Below are 23,149 nucleotides of genomic sequence, written 5' to 3'. Positions count from 1 at the left end.
TTAAAGATACTTTACACTGTCTGTTACAAAGAGAATATATGTTATCCCATGTTGTAAAATGTAATCTATGCTGGATTTAGAGATTGTGTACAGTGTTTATATTTGATTTGTTTGTGAAGAGAATACGTTTTATAAAAAGACAAAAAAGTTGTTGATTTTACATACAGTTCCCGAATTATTACAATAAAACTGTCTGAAACTTATTTGTGACTTATTTTGTCTACTATTTAAAAACCTAAATATATGCACATACAATATTGCTGATTACTGTGCTACTTGGCAGCGACTATGCTGCTTTATTATCTCAACTTCAAGTCATTTGTAGGAGCAATGCAGCTACTGTAGTACTTTATTAATCAAATACAGTCATTGAAAACGCTGGGAGAACATAATGGTGGGACGCTATGGACTTGATTGAGTTGGACGTAAATCCATTTTAGCCACCCACAGGTGACACCAGCAAGCAGTAGCGGCTGCAGCCTCAGTGACTAAGGGGTCTATTAACTCAGCCTTGAAGAGAGAGAAAGTGGATGGAGATAAAGTAGCAGCTGACCAGCTCCTAACTGTCATTTTTCAAACACAGGAGCTGCTTGGCTGGTACTTTATTTCCGCCCACTTTATCTCTCTTCAGGGCTTAGTAAATAGACCCTTAAGTCACTAAAGAGCACTGTGTGGGTGGTATGGCTGTGGTGGTGTGATGTCATGTCACCGTGTCGCATAGGTCACGGGCCGGGTCGTGTCTGGCCACCCAGATGAGCCCAGCACTGCCCAGGCCCAAAGTGCTACCATGGGCTGGTGATGCGGATTTTACATCTAGTCAGAGCCGGACCGGATAGGATTTATGTGGTCACAAGGACATAGAGCAATACATTAAGGGGGACATGTACCAAGCAGTGATAAAACTGGAGAAGTAAGCCAGTGGAGAGGTTGCCCATGGCAACCAATCAGCTGCTCTGTATGATTTTATAGTATGCAAATTATAAATGTTATGTCACTGCTGATTGGTTCACAAGGGAAACTTCTCCACTGGCTCACTCCTCCACTTTTATCACTGCTTAGTACATCTCCCCCTATATCCTTAAAGGAAAGTTTTGTCATGCAGCCAATGAGAAGGATATTCATTCCATTTTTTTCTGTTTGTTGAAGGCAATCTGGGGGGTACATTTACTTAGATGGGAGTTCTATTTAAGATGGGATGTTGCCCATAGCAACCACTCAGATTCTACTTCTCATTTATCTAGCACTTTTTAGAAGATAATACCTGGAATCTGATTGGTTGCTACGAGCAACATCTGATCTTAAATAGAACTCCCATCTTAGTACATTTACCCCCAGATCTACTGCCCACAAGAGGAATATCAACAGCCTATCCCTACTGAGATTATCTATAGGCCATACCACCTTCAGCAGATTGGATCGGTCACTGTGGCCCTCGGGGAAACCTGTTTCCATTGTTGGTTCTCCATTGCTGCAAAGAATTGGGTTATTCTACAGCTCTGCAGATCATTTTAATCAGCAGAAGCTGCTGATGCCCCTAGGCATATCAAATGCCCTAGGCAATTGCCTAGTTTGCCTATGCCTATGGCTGGCTCTGCATATAGGAACGTATATTTCCAGTATAATTGCATTGATCATACAGAATGAGAGAAGGGATACTGTACATCTGTCACATATAGATAGTAGGAATGTGTATCTGCAGTATAATTACACTGATCATACAGAATTAGAGAAGTGATACTGTGCACACAATTAGCAGCCTTACACATAACATAGTAGTGTTCCTTACACACAATGGGGGTAATTCCAAGTTGATCGCAGTAGGATTTTTGTTAGTAGTTGGGCAAAACCATGTGCACTGCAGGGGAGGCAGATATAACATGTGTAGAGAGAGTAAGATTTGGGTTTTGGGTGGGTTATTTTGTTTCTGTGCAGGGTAAATACTGGCTGCTTTTTTTTTACACTGCAATTTAGATTGCAGATTGAACACACCACACCCAAATCTAACTCTCTCTGCACATGTTAAATCTGCCTCCCCTGCAGTGCACATGGGGGGTAATTCCAAGTTTATCGCAGCAGGAAATTTTTTAGCAGTTGGGCAAAACCATGGTGGTCATTCCGAGTTGTTCGCTCGCAAGCTACTTTTAGCAGCTTTGCACACGTTAAGCCGCCCCCTACTGGGAGTGAATCTTAGCTTATCAAAATTGCAAACGAAAGATTAGCAAAATTGCGAATAGACACTTCTTAGCAGTTTCTGAGTAGCTCCACACTTACTCGGCATCTGCGATCAGTTCAGTGCTTGTCGTTCCTGGTTTGACGTCACAAACACACCCAGCGTTCGCCCAGACACTCCTCCGTTTCTCCGGCCACTCCCGCGTTTTTCCCAGAAACGGTAGTGTTTTTTCGCACACACCTATAAAGCGGCCAGCTTCCGCCCAGAAACACCCACTTCCTGTCAATTACATTACGATCACCAGAACGAAGAAAAAACCTCGTAAATTACCTAACTGCATAGCAAATTTACTTGGCGCAGTCGCACTGCGGACATTGCGCATGCGCATTAGCGACTAATCGCTCCGTTGCAAAAGAAAAATAACGAGCGAACAACTCGGAATGAGGGCCCATGTGCACTGCAGCGGAGGCAGATATAACATGTGCAGAGAGAGAGAGATTTGGGTGTGGTGTGTTTAATCTGCAATCTAAATTGCAGTGTAAAAATAAAGCAGCCAGTATTTACCCTGCACAGAAACAAAATAACCCACCCAAATCTAACTCTTTCTGCACATGTTATATCTGCCTCCCCTGCAGTGCACATTGGCCCTCATTCCGAGTTGTTCGCTCGCAAGCGGATTTTAGCAGATTTACTCACGCTAAGCCGCCGCCTACTGGGAGTGAATCTTAGCATCCTAAAATTGCGAACGACGTATTCGCAATATTGCGATTACACACTTCTTAGCAGTTTCAGAGTAGCTTCAGACTTACTCGGCATCTGCGATCAGTTCAGTGCTTGTCGTTCCTGGTTTGACGTCACAAACACACCCAGCGTTCGCCCAGACACTCCCCCGTTTCTCCAGCCACTCCCGCGTTTTTCCCAGAAACGGTAGCGTTTCTCCGCACACACCCATAAAACGGCAAGTTTCCGCCCAGTAACACCCATTTCCTGTCAATCACATTACGATCACCAGAACGATGAAAAAGCTGTGAGTAAAATTCCTAACTACATAGCAAATTTACTTGGCGCAGTCGCAGTGCGGACATTGCGCATGCGCATTAAGCGGAAAATCGCTGCGATGCAAAGAAAATTACCGAGCGAACGACTCGGAATGACCACTATGGTTTTGACCAACTGCTAAAAAATTTCCTGCTGCGATCAACTTGGAATTACCCCCATGGTTTTGCCCAACTGCTAACAAAAATCCTGCTGCGATCAATTTGGAATTACCCCCAATGTCTCCAGTATAGTGCCATATTACACATGTCTCCAGTATAGTGCCAGATACACATAATGTCTACAGTAGTGCAGGGTCAGGTACACATGACATGCCCCGCAGCAGTGCCAGCTACACATGACATGCCCCGCAACAGTGCCAGCTACACATGACATGCCCCGCAGCAGTGCCAGCTACACATGACACGCCCCGCAGCAGTGCCACCTACACGACATGCCTCGCAGCAGTGCCAGCTACACATGACATGCCCCGCAGCAGTGCCAGGTACACATGATATGCCCCCCAGCAGTGCCAGCTACACCTGATATGCCCCCCAGCAGTGCCAGCTACACAATATGCCCCGTAGCAGGCCCGGTACACATGCCCCACAGTGCCAAATATGCCCCCACTGCCAGATACACATGCCCCACAGTGCCAGATAAGTCCCCCAGTGCCAGATACACATGCCCCACAGTGCCAGATACACCTGCCCCACAGTGCCAGATACACCTGCCCCACAGTGCCAGATATGCCCCCCAGTGCCAGATATGCCCCCAGTGCCAGATACGCCTGCCCCACAGTGTCAGATACACTTGCCCCACAGTGCCAGATTCACTTGCCCCACAGTGTCAGATATGCCCCCAGTGCCAAATACGCCCCGAGTGCCAGATACACCTGCCCCACAGTGCCAGATACACATGCCCCACAGTGTCAGATATGCACCCCAGTGCCAGATACACATGCCCCACAGTGCCAGATATGCCCCCAGTGACAGATACACATGCCCCACAATGCCAGATATGCCCCCCAGTGCCAGATACACAATATGCCCCACAGTGCCAGATATGCCCCCAGTGCCAGATACACCTGCCCCACAGTGCCAGATATGCCCCCCATGCCAGACACACATGCCCCACAGTGCCAGATACACCTGCCCCACAGTGCCAGATACACCTGCCCCACAGTGCCAGATATGCCCCCAGTGCCAGATACACCTGCCCCACAGTGCCAGATATGCCCCCAGTGCCAGATACGCCCCCAGTGCCAGATACACATGCCCCACAGTGCCAGATACACCTGCCCCACAGTGCCAGATACACATTCCCCACAGTGCCAGATATGCCCCCAGTGCCAGATACGCCCCCAGTGCCAGATACGCCCCCAGTGCCAGATACACCTGCCCCACAGTGCCAGATATGCCCCGCAGTGCCAGATACACATGCCCTCAGTGTCAGATATGCCCCCCAGTGCCAGATACACATGCCCCACAGTGCCAGATACACATGCCCTCAGTGTCAGATATGCCCCCCAGTGCCAGATACACATGCCCCACAGTGCCAGATACACATGCCCCACAGTGCCAGATATGCCCCCAGTGCCAGATACACCTGCCCTACAGTGCCAGATATGCCCCCAGTGCCAGATACACCTGCCCACAGTGCCAGATACACCTGCCCTACAGTGCCAGATACACCTGCCCCACAGTGCCAGATACACCTGCCCCACAGTGCCAGATATGTCCCCCAGTGCCAGATACACCTGCCCCACAGTGCCAGATATTCCCCACAGTGTCAGATACACCTGCCCAACAGTGCCAGATATGCCCCCCAGTGCCAGATACACCTGCCCCACAGTGCCAGATATGTCCCCCAATGCCAGATACACCTGCCCCACAGTGCCAGATATGCCCCACAGTGCCAGATAACCTTCCCCACAGTGCCAGATTCACCTGCCCCACAGTGCCAGATACGCCCCCAGTGCCAGATACACATGCCCCACAGTGCCAGATATGCCCCCCAGTGCCAGATACACCTGCCCCACAGTGCCAGATATGCCCCCCAGTGCCAGATACACCTGCCCCACAGTGCCAGATATGCCCCCCAGTGCCAGATACACCTGCCCCACAGTGCCAGATACACATGCCCCACAGTGCCAGATACACATGCCCCACAGTGCCAGATATGCCCCCCAGTGCCAGATACACATGCCCCACAGTGCCAGATACACATGCCCCACAGTGCCAGATATGCCCCCCAGTGCCAGATACACCTGCCCCACAGTGCCAGATATGCCCCCAGTGCCAGATACACCTGCCCCACAGTGCCAGATACACCTGCCCTACAGTGCCAGATACACCTGCCCCACAGTGCCAGATACGCCCCCAGTGCCAGATACACCTGCCACACAGTGCCATATATGCCCCCCAGTGCCAGATACACCTTCCCCACAGTGCCAGATATGTCCCCCAGTGCCATATACACCTGCCCCACAGTGCCAGATATGTCCCCCAGTGCCAGATACACCTGCCCAACAGTGCCAGATATGCCCCCCAGTGCCAGATACACTTCCCCCACAGTGCCAGATTCACCTGCCCCACAGTGCCAGATATGCCCCACAGTGTCAGATACACCTGTCTTACAGTGCCAGATATGCCCCCAAGTGCCAGATACACCTTCCCCACAGTGCCAGATTCACCTGCCCCACAGTGCCAGATACGCCCCCAGTGCCAGATACACCTGCCCCACAGTGCCAGATATGCCCCCCAGTGCCAGATACACCTGCCCCACAGTGCCAGATATGCCCCCCAGTGCCAGATACACCTGCCCACAGTGCCAGATACACCTGCCCCCCAATGCCAGATACACATGCCCCACAGTGCCAGATACACCTGCCCCACAGATATGCCCCCAGTGCCAGATACACCTGCACCACAGTGCCAGATATGCCCCCCAGTGCCAGATACACCTGCCCCACAGTGCCAGATACACCTGCCCCACAGTGCCAGATACACCTGCCCCACAGTGCCAGATATGCCCCCAGTGCCAGATACACCTGCCCCACAGTGCCAGATACACCTGCCCACAGTGCCAGATACACCTGCCCCCCAGTGCCAGATACACATGCCCCACAGTGCCAGATACACCTGCCCCACAGATATGCCCCCAGTGCCAGATACACCTGCACCACAGTGCCAGATATGCCCCCCAGTGCCAGATACACCTGCCCCACAGTGCCATATACACCTGCCCCACAGTGCCAGATATGCCCTCACAGTGCCAGATACACCTGCCCCACAGTGCCAGATACACATGCCCCACAGTGCCAGATACACCTGCCCCACAGTGCCAGATATGCCCCCAGTGCCAGATACACCTTACCCACAGTGCCAGATATGCCCCCAGTGCCAGATACACCTGCCCCACAGTGCCAGATACACATGCCCCACATTGCCAGATATGCCCCCAGTGACAGATACACATGCACAGCGTGCGCCTCTCCTTCCCCTCAGTCTCCGGCGGGTGGGCGGCTGGGCACACTAGAAACTCAGTGCGCGCTATGCAGCGCGCTATGCAGCGCCAGTGGCGCGCAATGAGGAGTTTTGCATAGTCCCGCCCCCAGCTCAGAGTCAGCCACTGACTGCTGGCTGGGAGTGGGACTCGGAGGCTGGCCGGGGACGGAGCTGGAGCCACACACAGACACAGGACCAGGCTCCAATATGGCGGTGCCAGCGTGCGGCGCCCATTAAGGGTGGCGCCCTGCGCGGCCACTCTATTGGAACATGCCTGGAGCCGGCCCTGCGCGGCTCCTTATATGGAATCCAAACTCTGCAAGAAACCGACAGCGGGATGATGACGTTTTGCCTCGTTCTGTTTTCCGAGTCAGACGGGAAAACTCGGATCCGGGCTCGGGTAGTGAAGTTCGGTAGGGTTCGGTTCTCAGGGAACCGAACCCGCTCATCTCTAGTTACAATACCAACGTCGGGATCCAGCCTTGCTTACCATACTGCCGCCGGTGTACTGGCGGGGTAGGTGATCCCCCCTCTATGGGTGTCCACAACTCCCATAGAGGGAGAGTATAACCTGTGGCGAGCATAGCTTGTCACTGAGCCCGCAGATTTTACACATACCTGCATGTATCTTGCACTTGTGACACCTTGTACCTGATAGGTCGACAGTTAAAAGGTCGACTGTCAACAGGTCAACACTAAGGGACGGCATGCATATGGCTGACATGGTTAAAAGGTCAACAGGTTCAAATGGTCGGCATAACAGTGATCGACACACCAAATGGTTGAAATTAGTTTTTGGGCCGTTTTTTCCCATTTTTTTCAACATTTTCATAGTTTACTATGTATGTGGACTTCGAATGGGAATAGTAACCTGTGCCAAGCGCACAGGTAGGGGAGCGAGGCCCCTTGCCCATAACATGGCAAACGGTACACTAATTTGGGTTCCAGGTGCGGGAAGGAAAAATTGGACATCCAAAAGACCTGAAAAACTCATGTCGATATTTTTATGCGTCGACCATTTGACACAGTCAACCTTTGACAATGTTAACCCTGTGCATGTCGACCATTTGGTGTTGACCCATGCACTATCGACCTTTTGATTGTCGATCTATTGACCCATAACCATGCAGCTCTTGGTACCTGTGTCATTTTCCCATTGACTTCTGCAGCAACGATGAAGAGTCAGGAATTTTGAATGGGTGCAGAGTGGGCGGTGGGGGCCTGCCTGGACCCTGGGGACCATGAGAACCGCACATCATCGCCCTGAACATATCACAATAGCAATAAGGTATTGTCACGATCCAGGTAATTCCTTATTAGTATGTTCCTTCCAAATGCCTCCTGAGACTGTCCCTGTGGCCGCTGTGCGCGTCTGGGCGCATGTGATTCTGCTACTGCGGCCTTCATCGCCATTGTTACACCTTTCCTATAGTAGTTTATTCCCCTTCTGTGTGTGTTCATGGGTGCAGCCATGTTGGACTTCAGTCACATGACATTGTTTCTCCTATCCACGGTGCTGACAAGTGCTGAGCCTAATTGCCCACCAATCCCTGCTAACCTGTGGGCTTAAATAGCCTGTCCCAGCATTGAAGGATGGCAGTGCTTCAATGGTCTTCAGTGTTTCCAGTGAGCAGTTCTCCCATGGACTTTCTCTGCAGTGCAGCCTGACTCCCTGGTGATTACACTCTGCAGTGTAACCCGACTCTCCAGGGATTAACCCTCTACAGTCTACCCTGATTCACCTGTGTCTGAACTTTGGCTTTCCAGCAGCCTTCCTCCATTTACATTCTATGTATTCCTGCGCACTCCAGCTTCATTCCTCAGTTACCTACGAACCTCAGCTTCATCTTCCAGCGAACCCTAGCTTCATTTATTGTTTCCAGAACTTTCCTCCATATTCCAGGTTACTGGTCTTAATCAGTCGTGCACCTAATTGTCATTTGTGACTTTCTATTATACTTTTGCACGTTATTTGACTTCTTATTTAATAAAAGCACTTAAGGTATTTCCAATTGTCGTGGTCACGCCCTCGGGCATTCATTGCTACTGTCATTACGCATGTCCATGAGTCCCATAGCTCCTCCTAAATTCTAGTACCCGTCAGCCCCTACAACTGAGGCTCCCAGTCACGGTCACCAGCCCTCAGTTGTGACAGTAAGCACTGCCCCCAATGGATCTGGCCGGAGACCAGGCCCAAGCGTTTAACCCGATGCAACGACTTGCAGCACGCTTAGAACTCCTGGAGGCTGCACAGGGTCAAGTTATTCGCTGTCTCCAGGGCCTTTCCACCCGGCTGGATGGAATCCAAGTAACCCTTAATGGTTCAGGGGCATCCAGTGTCCTGACTCTCAGTCAACTGTTGGTTCAGTTACAAGACCTTCTTATTTCAAAGTGTCTCTGTGATACTCCTATTATCTCTGCTCCCATCTCCATGAAAGCCTTCCCACAGTTTGCTGAGAACACAGATGCAACAGCTGCCAATCTCTCTATGTCCAAGTCGTTTCCCCTTGCTCCAAGTAAAGATAAGTTCCGGAGTAAGCCACGGCCTAGACTTTCTGAAGAGGAACGCAAGCGTCGCATGCAGTTTCAACTCTGCTTCTACTGTGGGGGTTCTGATCACTTTATTAAAGACTGTTCTCTCCGTAAGCCAAGGAAGTGGGATAGATCTCCACATCACAGCATTCATAGTTACAAACCTTCCTATGTGAAATCTTCAGCTCCTTCTGAGCCGGTCAAGAAAAATATAAAAGTTGATCAAAGAAAAACCCAATTCTACAATTGGGGTCCTGTGTCCAGGAGCCCCATTTCCAATTCCGGGAAACAAAAGAGATTTAATGAGACTTTCTTCACCAAAGGAAAATCTAATTCCGCAGCCCAAGACGGGGCGTCTGTTTCTGCAGCCCAAGACGGGGCGTCTGTTTCTGCAGCCCAAGACGGGGCATCTGTTTCTACAGCTCCAGGAAAGGTATCCAATGTTCAAGCTCTACTAGGGGCATATGAGTCTTCTCAAAAAGGAGTTTCTGATCTGTCAACCCCAGGAGGGGTGCTGGAGAAAACAACCCTGAGAGAGGTGTCTGATTCGTCAACCCCAGGAGGGGTCACCGAAATTTCAGCCCCAAGGGAAGTATCCAGAGCCGAGTTCCCAGATGGAAATTTTGGTGCTACAGATGCAGTTATGAACTCCTGTTTGCCGTTTTCAGAGAGCACCACCCTGTTGGCATCCAGCATGGACCAGGTCCAGGATGGTCTAACTGAACACTTGGATACCACTCATTCCGGTTCCAACCGGATTCTGACTCCTTCGGTTCCAGCCGATTCCAGTATGCCTCCTTCGGTTCCAGCCGATTCCAGTATGCCTCCTTCGGTTCCAGTCGATTCCAGTAAGCCTCCACCGGTTCCAGCCGGTTCAAGCTTTTCCAGACCCAATCCGGTCCCATCCGTCTGTCCGGATCAACCTCCTTCGGTTCCAGCCGATTCCAGCACCTTCGAATCTAATCAAGTCCTATCCGTCAGTCCAAAGACTCCTCTGGTTCCAGCCAGTTCAAGTTCATCAGGATTCAATTCAGATTCCGAAGGTGAATTTGTTGATGACTCAAACTACATTATGGGAGGTCCTGCTCTTTCCTGTTATGCTTTCACGCATGAAGAGGTTCCAGAATTACCAAAAAGCTCTACAGGTCTCTGTATGAAAAGTCCTCGTTATAGAACAAGATTTAATTTAAGCCAAGGAAGGAACCTTCTACAGGTTATTCCTCAGTCCTTTCAGATGAAGAAGATTGGGAGGACTTCTAGCAATCCAGTTGCTTCAGGCTTTCCACGCCAGATTTCCTCTCAAGCCTAAGAAGTGTCCTGGGGCCACTCCTAAAGGGGAGGGTACTGTCACGATCCAGGTAATTCCTTATTAGTATGTTCCTTCCAAATGCCTCCTGAGACTGTCCCTGTGGCCGCTGTGCGCGTCTGGGCGCATGTGATTCTGCTACTGCGGCCTTCATCGCCATTGTTACACCTTTCCTATAGTAGTTTATTCCAGGTCACTGGTCTTAATCAGTCGTGCACCTAATTGTCATTTGTGACTTTTTATTATTCTTTTGCACGTTATTTGTCTTTTTATTTAATAAAAGCACTTAAGGTATTTCCAATTGTCGTGGTCACGCCCTCGGGCATTCATTGCTACTGTCATTACCAGGGCCGGTTCCGGGGCTTCTGGCGCCCCGGGCGGCATTAGGGGGCGTGGCTTCGTACAGGGGGCGTGGTCATTTACGCCCCCTGTACATACTGGAATGAAGAGCGGTGCGCGATAACGTCATCGCGCACCGCACATCAAAGGTCCTCTCCACGAAGGGAAACTACCGCACAGTAAAGGACCTCTCCACGAAGGGAAACTAGACGCGTACGCGTCTAGTTTCCCTTCCCAGCGGCCAGCGGCAGCAGGGGAACAGCGGGGGCCGGGGGGCACACACTGCAGCAGCGGATCTTGCCCTGGTGTGGCGCCCTCCGGAAGGCGGCGCCCCGGGCAAAAGTCCTGCTTGCCCGTGGCAAGATCCGCTACTGGTCATTACGCATGTCCAGGAGTTCCATAGCTCCTCCTAAATTCTAGTACCAGTCAGCCCCTACAACTGAGGCTCCCAGTGACGGTCACCAGCCCTCAGTTGTGACAGGTATGCTTTGCTCCTGACTAGAGTAAATATAATTATGTAAGTTAAAACACATATTATTTATAGCACATTATTTATTTATAGTATTTATATGCAAAGTATTAATTCATGGGATTATTATCAGGGATTCTTATGCACAAATGATAAAGAACACAATGCAATAATACAATGTTCATACCATACCGTCATGATGTGACGCACGTCTTGACATTCCACAATACTGTATGTAATATACACCAGTCACATGTCATAAATACTATCCTGGAATTACCCTGCTGCAGGCTGCTGGATTGTAAGTTTGGTTAGCCGGTCAATGAACTCAAGGTAACACACCGCATCATTAGATTCCCCGTCTCTAAATAGAAATGGACATTTTTACCAATTAGAATATGAGTTTCGGCTGTCCTGTTATCTCCAAGAATTGTTAAATAATTTGACTTAATAATAATATCTTACAAAATACAAGTAAAACTGTTAAGGGCCCCATACACTAGGACGATAATGCCCGATTTCATCCGATTTCGGGCATTTGGCCCAATATATTGGATGAAATCGGGCATTTTGGAGGGGTTTCCGATCCGATCCGATGCGCGTTCCCGTGAGCATCGGATCGGATCCTCCAGACTGAATGTGCTGCACATTCAATCACATCCGACCCCGCAGGCGTGGCTGGGATCGCCCAAGATAGCCCAAGATACATCGTATGCAAAAGGACAGCATACGATGTATCTTGGACGATTCTGCCCCCCCCCCCCCCCCCAGGTGGCTGCCTGGATGATCGCCTGCGACATGTCAGACGGACATGTCACAGAAGTGTATGGGGCCCTTTAGAGTTACACCTTTGTAAAACTGACACAAACTGCCCTTTGAGTCACTAGCATTAAAATAATTGCTGACTTGTTCTAACATTCACGGGCCTAATTCAGTAAGGATTGCAATTGCTCAGGCTTGCCGTTGCAGGCCGGCTTGCGAGGCCAAGGAAACTTTGCATCGTGACTCAGTCCTTGGCCTCGCCACTTTCCGTCTTGGGCAAGGTGCTGAAACCATTTGAAGTAGCCACCTGTGAAGTGAGTTCAGACACTGCCAGTCAGGTGATTCCCCTAATTAGACTTTTGGAAAAGCAGATAAAGTTAAAGCACTATGGGGCCTATTTATCAAGGTGGTTCTTCATAAAATTATCCAGAAGCTACAGTTGAAGCCCATAGTGCTGTACCATGGGGGGGTCATTCCGAGTTGATCGCTAGCAGCCGTTGTTCACTGTGTAGCGATCATTGAAAAAAATGGCTAATCTGCGCATGCGTATGCACCGCAATGCGCACGCAAGTCTTACGGGTACAAAGTCCTTTGTGGTTTTGCACTGGTTCTAGCGACGATTCCAATCGCACAGCCATTCGCAAGGAGATTGTCAGGAAGAGGGGGAAAAAAAACTGCTAGCGAGCGATAAACTTGGAATGACCCCCATGGGGCTTAAATCAGAGTTGATTGCAGCAGATTTGTTAGCAGTTGGACAAAACCATGTGCACTGCAGGGCGGGGCAGATGTAACAAGTGCAGAGAGAGTTAGATGGGTGGGGTGTGTTCAAAGTGAAATTTAAATTGCAGTGCAAAAATAAAGCAGCCAGTATTTACTTTGCACAGAAACAATATAGCCCACCCAAATCTAACTCTCTCTGTACATGTTATATCTGCCCCCCCCACCCCCCCCCCATGCAGTGCACATGGTTTTGCCCAACTGCTAACAAATTTGCTGCTGCGATCAACTCTGAATTGCCCCCATTATCCGTGTATATAATTTATTCCACTAAGGGACACCAAAATCTCTACTCACTAAGAATAAAACCTGTTATTGCAGGTGAAAATCAAAATTTGATTTTGATTTGCAGTAACATGTTTTGCACTATGAATCACTTATACAGCTCACATGGGAAGCTTCACTGGTGAAAACTGGCAAAGGGTTTTCGCCAGCAGCAGCAGCAGGTTATAGGGAAAAATCTTAAAATCAGAAGACTGTGCTTACATGCCGTCCTAAGTTCCTCCACGTCACTTCTGATTGTCTGCCAGTGGGAGCTTCAGCCGAAAAGGAGGCGGAAGTTAAGGGGTGAAGAAGGGACAAGTCATAGGCAAACCCAGGGGGGAGTTTCTGGTTGCCCAGAAATAGTGATCTGCACCGGAAATTTTTCGGGTTTTGGTTTTGGATTCGGTTCCGCGGCCATGTTTTGGATTCGGACGCGTTTTGGCAAAACCTCCCTGAAAATTTTTTGTCGGATTCGGGTGTGTTTTGGATTCGGGATTTTTTTTACAAAAACCCCTCAAAAACAGCTTAAATCATAGAATTTGGGGGTCATTTTGATCCCATAGTATTATTAACCTCAATAACCATAATTTCCACTAATTTCCAGTCTATTCTGAACACCTCACAATATTATTTTTAGTCCTAAAATTTGCACAGAGGTCGCTGGATGTCTAAGCTAAGCGACCCAAGTGGCCGACACAAACACCTGGCCCATCTAGGAGTGGCACTGCAGTGTCAGACAGGATGGCACTTCAAAAAATAGTCCCCAAACAGCACATGATGCAAAGATAAATGAAAGAAAAAAGAGGTGCAAGATGGAAGTGTCCTTGGGCCCTCCCGCTCATCCTTATGTTGTATAAACAGGACATGCACACTTTAACAAAACCATCATTTCAGCGACAGGGTCTGCCACACGACTGTGACTGAAATAACTGGTTGGTTTGGGCCCCCACCATAAAAGAAGCAATCAATCTCTCCTTGCACAAACTGGCTCTACAGAGGCAAGATGTCCACCTCCTCCTCATCCTCCGATTCCTCACCCCTTTCACTGTGTACATCCCCCTCCTCACAGATTATTAATTCGTCCCCACTGGAATGCACCATCTCAGGTCCCTGTGTACTTTCTGGAGGCAATTGCTGGTGAATGTCTCGACGGAGGAATTGATTATAATTCATTTTAATGTACATCATCTTCTGCAAGTAACCTCGTACGCCGATTGCTGACAAGATCAGCGGCTGCACTAAACACTCTTTCGGAGTACACACTGGAGGGGGGCAACTTAGGTAAAATAAAGCCAGTTTCTGCAAGGGCCTCCAAATTGCCTCTTTTTCCTGCCAGTATACGTACGGACTGTCTGAGGTGCCTACTTGGATGCGGTCACTCATATAATCCTCCACCATTCTTTCAATGGTGACAGAATCATATGCAGTGACAGTAGACGACATGTCAGTAATTGTTGGCAGTTCCTTCAGTCCGGACCAGATGTCAGCACTCGCTCCAGACTGCCCTGCATCACCACCAGCGGGTGGGATTGGAATTCTTAGCCTTTTCCTCGCAGCCCCAGTTGTGGGAGAATGTGAAGGAGGAGCTGTTAACGGGTCACGTTCCGCTTGACTTGACAAGTGTCTCACCAGCAGGTCTTTGAACCTCTGCAGACTTGTGTCTGCCGGAAAGAGAGATACAACGTAGGTTTTAAATCTAGGATCGATTACGGTGGCCAAAATGTAGTGCTCTGATTTCAACAAATTGACCAACCGTGAATCCTGGTTAAGCGAACTAAGGGATCCATCCACAAGTCCCACATGCCTAGCCGAATCACTCTGTTTTAGCTCCTCCTTCAATTTCTCCAGCTTCTTCTGCAAAAGCCTGATGAGGGGAATGACCTGACTCAGGCTGGCAGTGTCTGAACTGACTTCACGTGTGGCAAGTTCAAAGGGTTGCAGAACCTTGCACAACGTTGAAATCATTCTCCACTGCGCTTGAGTCAGGTGCATTCCCCCTCCTTTGCCTATATCGTAGGCAGATGTATAGGCTTGAATGGCCTTTTGCTGCTCCTCCATCCTCTGAAGCATATAGAGGGATGAATTCCACCTCGTTACCACCTCTTGCTTCAGATGATGGCAGGACAGGTTCAGGAGTGTTTGCTGGTGCTCCAGTCTTCGGCACGCGGTGGCTGAATGCCGAAAGTGGCCCCGCAATTCTTCGGGCCAACGACAGCATCACTTGCACGCCCCTGTCGTTTTTTAAATAATTCTGCACCACCAAATTCAATGTATGTGCAAAACATGGGACGTGCTGGAATTTGCCCACATGTTATGCACGCACAATATTGGTGACGTTGTCCAATGTCACAAATCCCCAGGAGAGTCCAATTGGGGTAAGCCATTCTGCAATGATGTTCCTCAGTTTCCGTAAGAGGTTGTCAGCTGTGTGCCTCTTATGGAAAGCGGTGATACAAAGCGTAGCCTGCCTAGGAACGAGTTGGCGTTTGCAAGATGCTGCTACTGGTGCCGCCGCTGCTGTTGTTGCTGCGGGAGGCAATACATCTACCCAGTGGGCTGTCACAGTTATATAGTCCTGAGTCTGCCCTGCTCCACTTGTCCACATGTCCGTGGTTAAGTGGACATTGGGTACAACTGCATTTTTTAGGACACTGGTGACTCTTTTTCTGAGGTATGTGTACATTCTCTGTATCTCCTGCCTAGAAAAGTGGAACCTAGATGGTATTTGGTACCGGGGACACACTAACTCAATAAATTCTCTAATTTCCTGTGAATTAACGGTGGATACCGGACACACGTTTAACACCAATAACCAAAGAAATATCAATTACCCAAGGCGCAAACACACTTGTGCAGCCACTTGCGGATGAAAAGGGCCACTTCACCCTTATACAGGAATACAATTACAAAGAAAATCCACAAGTATATAGCGCTCAGTGCTGTCTCACATAGATCAAATTGACAATTTATACTTAATGTCCAAATCAGAGTCAGATCAGTCCCATAAATGAGAAATCCCTTCTTCCAATCCTCTGCTTTCGTTCCAACAAGATAGACTTCTATTTACAGTTGTGGCTCGTGATGATATGAAATAAAGAACAATAAAGGATCATGGTGCAATATATCCCAAACTTCCCTCAGATGATATATGTCAAAGTCAAAAATATTACTTAGAGAGAACATACAAACTACACACATTTAAGTCGCTATTCTTGCAAATACGCGCAGCGAGCACAGCAATATATGGTAACACACGCATTCACATGGACATGCCACAGAGATGGATTCGATACTTATTTCATACAGTACAAAATTATAATAATATCAAGCGCCAGACATCATGATGATTTAGAATTATATATATTGAATTAATGTCATGTATGTGTATTATTTGAATGAAACCAGATACACCGGTCATATTTACAAACAACCAGCTTAATGTGTAGATTAATTTGATACTTGTTATGAAGTTGTGGGACATTGCAGCAAATAGTTATGATTACATGTATAAAAGCTAAAATCGCTCTTATTAGAACAATAGATATTCTTAGAGGTGGAGGACAGGAAACTCGTGCCAGCCCTTTCGATGTCTTCAAGGCTGAACCTGATCAGCATATGCAAAGAAACTGGTGACTCATGAGTCCCCTCCCCCAGAAAATAGATAACATATTGATTACACTGGAGCTCACTTGTTTTTTTGGTCTCAGAGGATGATGGAGGAGTTGCTAGCAGTTAAGTTCCTGTATTTATTTACAGAGAGAGGGAGACCTAAGCTACATTGGAGGGAATGGTAATTGTATCGCTGGCATGTAACTGAAATTGTATGTAATTGTATATAACTATATGTAACTATGTTCTAACTGCTTACTGTGTGAGTTGCAACCATGTAACTATAGGTATACTGTACTTTGTAATATATATTGAATCCATATCCTTTTTAATAACAAATATACATCAATGAGCTTTGGAACTCAGATAATGTGTGGGTGTATTGTTTTCTCTTATGGAATACAGTGTTTTGCGATTTACAGCGCACTTTTATCGTATATGGTAATAAGATGTGCCTGGCGTCTGCAATATATGTTAGAGCGGGCATTTTAAATGTTTGTGAGAAATCAATTTGGCATTCATATATGATATACAGATATAAATCTTCTAAGGGTCCAATGCGTACCCCACTCACAATATATATGGTATCTGTTCGCACATAAAGGTATCTTTAACTGTGATATAGATACAAAATCTCTCGTCAAAAATATGCGTACCGTACTCACTTCTCCACAGGCAATGATCCTCACATCACGGTTTCTTTATCAGATGCTCCGTAACATATCCCTCCTCATATAATGAATAATGGGAATAGGATGTATGTTAAAAAAGTGGAATTTTTATTAAAAATAAAAAGGCAATTACCATACATGGATAACCTCTACTGATTATGATGATAATCACAGGTACAGCCGTCGGCCGATAACAGCAAATCCCTGCCTGATGTTATAACATCAAATTCAGAGGGGAAAAAACAATAATGGATATGCCTAGCACTCTTCCGACGCGTTTCTACCCTCTAGGGGTCTTTGTCAAGGAACCCTTAACATTTAACACCACCCAGGCTGCCAAGGCCTGAGTTATCTTCTTTGCAGCAGGATGACTGCTGTGATATTTCATCTTCCTCGCAAAGGACTGTTGGACAGTCAATTGCTTACTGGAAGTAGTACAAGTGGTCTTCCGACTTCCCCTCTGGGATGACGATCGACTCCCAGCAGCAACAACAGCAGCGCCAGCAGCAGTAGGCGTTACACTCAAGGATGCATCGGAGGAATCCCAGGCAGGAGAGGACTCGTCAGACTTGACAGTGACATGGCCTGCAGGACTATTTGCTTTTCTGTCTAAGGAGGAAATTGACACTGAGGGAGTTGGTGGTGTGGTTTGCATGAGCTTGGTTACAAGAGGAAGGGATTTAGTTGTCAGTGGACTGCTTCCGCTGTCACCCAAAGTTTTTGAACTTGTCAATGACTTCTGATGAATGCGCTCCAGGTGACGTGTAAGGGAGGATGTTCCGAGGTGATTAACGTCCTTACCCCTACCTATTACAGCTTGACAAAGGCAACACACGGCTTGATAAATGTTGTCCGCATTTCTGTTAAAATAATTCCACACCGACGAGGTGATTTTTTTTGTAATTTGACCAGGCATGTCAATGGCCATATTCGTCCCACGGACAACAGGTGTCTCCCCGGGTGCCTGACTTAAACAAACCACCTCACCATCAGAATCCTCCTTGTCAATTTCCTCCTCAGCGCTAGCAACACCCATATCCTCATCCTGGTGTACTTCAACAGTGACATCTTCAATTTGACTATCAGGAACTGGACTGCGGGTGCTCCTTCCAGCACTTGCAGGGGGCGTGCAAATGGTGGAAGGCGCCACCTCTTCCCGTCCAGTGTTGGGAAGGTCAGGCATCGCAACCGACACAATTGGACTCTCCTTGGGGATTTGTGATTTAGAAGAACGCACAGTTCTTTGCTGTGCTTTTGCCAGCTTAAGTCTTTTCATTTTTCTAGCGAGAGGATGAGTGCTTCCATCCTCATGTGAATCTGAACCACTAGCCATGAACATAGGCCAGGGCCTCAGCCGTTCCTTGCCACTCCGTGTCGTAAATGGCATATTGGCAAGTTTACGCTTCTCATCAGACGCTTTTAATTTAGATTTGTGGGTCATTTTACTGAACTTTTGTTTTTTGAATTTGACATGCTCTCTACTATGACATTGGGCATCGGCCTTGGCAGACGACGTTGATGTCATTTCATCGTCTCGGCACTGACCAGTGGCAGCAGCTTCAGCATGAGGTGGAAGTGGATCTTGATTTTTCCCTAGGGTCCTCTCGGTATATTAGGTGTAAGAAGTATTGTCCTTACACGCAGAGACTTTTTGTAATGATTGAGTACGTATGAATGGTGAAATATCATTTCCAGTGATTGGTGGTTTTGATCCTGAGGTATTGCAGGTAGTATGTTTAACCAAAGTCATATAAGACAAGAAGGAAAACATAATAACTGTTTGAACTCGTAGCAACAATAAGTAAGTAAAAAGAGAAAGCAAGTACACCGCCATATGTGGATGTGGAAGCAGTTACAGCCAGTATGAAAACTATAGAAAATAATAAAAATATGAAAATTATGAATGTAACCTATATATGTACTAATGAATGTCAAAGTTTTATTTAGGAGGAGATGGTGACTCGACTCTGGTTTCAGCCATTTCTCATGCACTCAGAGGAGTAATATCCAACCGGTAAAAGAGGAGCCATAGCCTGCAGGGGAAGTGGCTGAGACCAGTGGAACTGGTAAGTATGGAGCCATGTGTAGGAAAAAAACTGTGTTCCCTAATGCACACCGAGTGAATAATATTTCTACATAATAATAGTCAGATAATACGGAGATCTTAGTTGCGTATATCTGCAGATATAGGGTTAAGCCCCCAGGCCAATCGACAAGGCTTCTCCGTCACTGGGGGTCCCTAATACTAGGTATGGGCCGGGGGTGCAGGACCCCACGATGTCGGCACAGGTCGGCCACCCCAGGTCAGCACACAGGTGAGAATTAATAAGGGTTAATAAGAAGCACAGAAGTGCTATGTAAGTGGTGTGATTAAAATAATATATACAAAGTGATAGGAAAAATAATAAGTGTTAATAAAGTGTTAGGGTGTGCCGACCTGAAGCAGCCCAGCCATACCGACACAGGGGCCACCGCACCCCACACCCACCCCATAAATAATTACAAATATATCTGGGTTAAATTCCCAGTGTAAGGCCACATGGTAATGGCACCTACAGCATCTGAGAGCCAGCTTACCTGGGGATACCCCTGGCTTCCCCTATGGCACTTCTGGAGTCAGCAATCCCTCCTAATGCTGACCCATTTATGCCTCTCTATATACAATACACAAAGTGGAAAGCTGCTCAATCAGATTGTAATGTCACTCAGGTGCTAAAAGGGGAGGGGTAATTCTGTGTAGGAAAAAAACTGTGTTCCCTAATGCACACCGAGTGAATAATATTTCTACATAATAATAGTCAGATAATACGGAGATCTTAGTTGCGTATATCTGCAGATATAGGGTTAAGCCCCCAGGCCAATCGACAAGGCTTCTCCGTCACTGGGGGTCCCTAATACTAGGTATGGGCCGGGGGTGCAGGACCCCACGATGTCGGCACAGGTCGGCCACCCCAGGTCAGCACACAGGTGAGAATTAATAAGGGTTAATAAGAAGCACAGAAGTGCTATGTAAGTGGTGTGATTAAAATAATATATACAAAGTGATAGGAAAAATAATAAGTGTTAATAAAGTGTTAGGGTGTGCCGACCTGAAGCAGCCCAGCCATACCGACACAGGGGCCACCGCACCCCACACCCACCCCATAAATAATTACAAATATATCTGGGTTAAATTCCCAGTGTAAGGCCACATGGTAATGGCACCTACAGCATCTGAGAGCCAGCTTACCTGGGGATACCCCTGGCTTCCCCTATGGCACTTCTGGAGTCAGCAATCCCTCCTAATGCTGACCCATTTATGCCTCTCTATATACAATACACAAAGTGGAAAGCTGCTCAATCAGATTGTAATGTCACTCAGGTGCTAAAAGGGGTATGGAGCCATTCAAGTTTATATATAGCCAAAAAAAAAACAACAAGAAAGTAATGTCATAAATGGAGAATATCCTGTCCGCACATTCGTATTTCCCAGTAGGAAAGCGGACAGAGATGGGGTAACCCTAAGGGTACTTCTTATTAACTATCACATAAGAAGTATTTATTTCTAGGAATACCCTTGTCTAGATAAGCTCGGAAATGTTTGTTGGACCATGTACAGAACCTTAATACAGGATGAGAAGGATTGAATGAATACTTCGCATGACCTAGAAGCTTGTTTTTTTATTTTGCAGTACTAGAAAATTCTCCGTCAGGATAAGATTACTGGTAAACACTAATTCGGCAAATGGGAGGAACGAGAGAAGTGCAACATTACCCTTTGACAAAACTTGCTGAAGTTACGATTGTGCCTCTATGATGCTAAACCTTTTTCTTTTCCCCTAGCAGCAGTGGCCCCTGACTAACTAAATCGACAGAGATTTTGTTGTGTAAATTGAAATGTGAAATACATATATTGTACTCCCACTCAGGAAGTACAAGGTATGTTAGATACTCCTCAAAGACTAATGTTGCATTCCACTGTTCTAGATTCATGTCCATCACAGGTAGAGGAAATTATCTCACAGATACCGGGTTCCCTATAAACTTAGGATGGACAGGACACTGGATTGAGGTAGTCCCAGTAGTGATACAGAAAGCACAAGCCTTAAGGGGGGTAGACCAAGTATTTAAGAATCAATTCCCCGTAGTGCCCAATCCAGTTGTCATTTTAATAAAATCCTCTCCAGCTCTACAAACTTTACTGTCACCAACCTCTATTATGTTTTCTTCACAGTTTTCTCTTCATATCTCAGAAAGGGGGTACAATACATGGACCTGATTCTCCCAAGGTTTCAAGTGACAGCCTGAGTATTTTCTCCCAAGCCCTACGTGACTGTTTACAGTCCTTTCAGCCTGAGAATGGTTTGGTGCTGATACAATATGTTGATGACTTGTTGTTGTGCGCTGATTCATTTGAGTCATCCCTGGCAGATACGAAGCAGTTTCTGTTTTGTCTCAGAGCCATCCCATACTCTTCCTGCAGACGGACCTTTTCAAGTAATACAAATCGACTTTGTACAGTTAACACCCTGTAGGAATTTGAAATATGTATTGGTGTGCACTGATGTTTTCTCAAACTGGGTAGAGGCATTTCCCACTGGCACAAATACTGCTGTGTTTACTGCACAGAAAATTGTGCAGAAATTTGTGTGTAGATATGGTATCCTTAGGAGTAGGAGCAAAGTGATGGCTGAAACTGGACTATTGTGGTCATAGACACTTCCACTAGTTTTATGTAGCATCGGAACCACTCCCAGATCCCCACTTAACGAATCACCCTCTTTGAAAAAAAATTTTGTGTTTTTTTATTTTTTTTGGGAAGACAACCTCATTTCATGATCGATCCGCACCATGATCAGAAATACACCAATGAGGTGACAGTACAGTACTTTATCGAGATGAGCCAGCATTTGAGAACTTAACATAAAAACTTGAAACTGTTGATTCCTGATATGCCAACTACTAACTGTCTTGATTGTGAACCAAGTGTCACAACTGAGGGCCTGAGCTGACGGGAGGCAGCCTCAGTTGTAGGGGCTGAGATGTACCGGAACCTGGGAGGTTGTATCAGACCCCTGGACATGTAAGTAACATGAAGAATAACCGCCCGAAGGCGTGACCACGACAACTTGAATAAAAGTCAATGATGTTTATTTATGACAAACTCCATGCATCACAGTAGCAGTAAATGAAACATAAAATCAGCAGAGAAATAATACAGTTCCTGGGTACTACAGGGTGGCAGGGGCCACAGAGCTCTGGTAGTATGAGACAGTTCTTATTATCTGCGAGTTGGAAAGTCCTTACCAGGCCCGACTGTAGCAATGAAGAAAGCCCAGGATCGTACCAGCTGGTGTTCCAGGGAAAGCTGGACTGCTGTAAATAAAATAGCTGCTGTGGGTTCTGGTTGGAACCAGACAGATGTTGGCACGGAGTGGATACTGGCTGGAACCAGTTAAATAATAAATGAAGCTTGAGAGCGATGCAATATGAATGAAATGTAGAGCTTGAGAGCGGAGAAATAATAATACCGGTGGAGAGTGGTAAACTGTAGAAAGGACACCGGCCCTTTAAGAGAAGCTGTACTCTGCTGGAAGCTGGGCTGGAAGCAGGTAATGTTGTGGCTGGAAACAGATGAATCCAAAATGGATCGGAGAGTCAGGCTACACCGCAGGTGGAATGCTGGTGCGGGTCTCTATGGTGGAAGTCTTGAGACAGGAGCTGGAA

This window comes from Pseudophryne corroboree, chromosome 9, assembly GCF_028390025.1.
Source record: "Pseudophryne corroboree isolate aPseCor3 chromosome 9, aPseCor3.hap2, whole genome shotgun sequence".
In the NCBI taxonomy this organism is placed as follows: Eukaryota; Metazoa; Chordata; class Amphibia; order Anura; family Myobatrachidae; genus Pseudophryne; species Pseudophryne corroboree.
The sequence above is the reverse complement of the archived record's forward strand: the minus strand, read 5'-3'. Positions refer to the sequence as shown.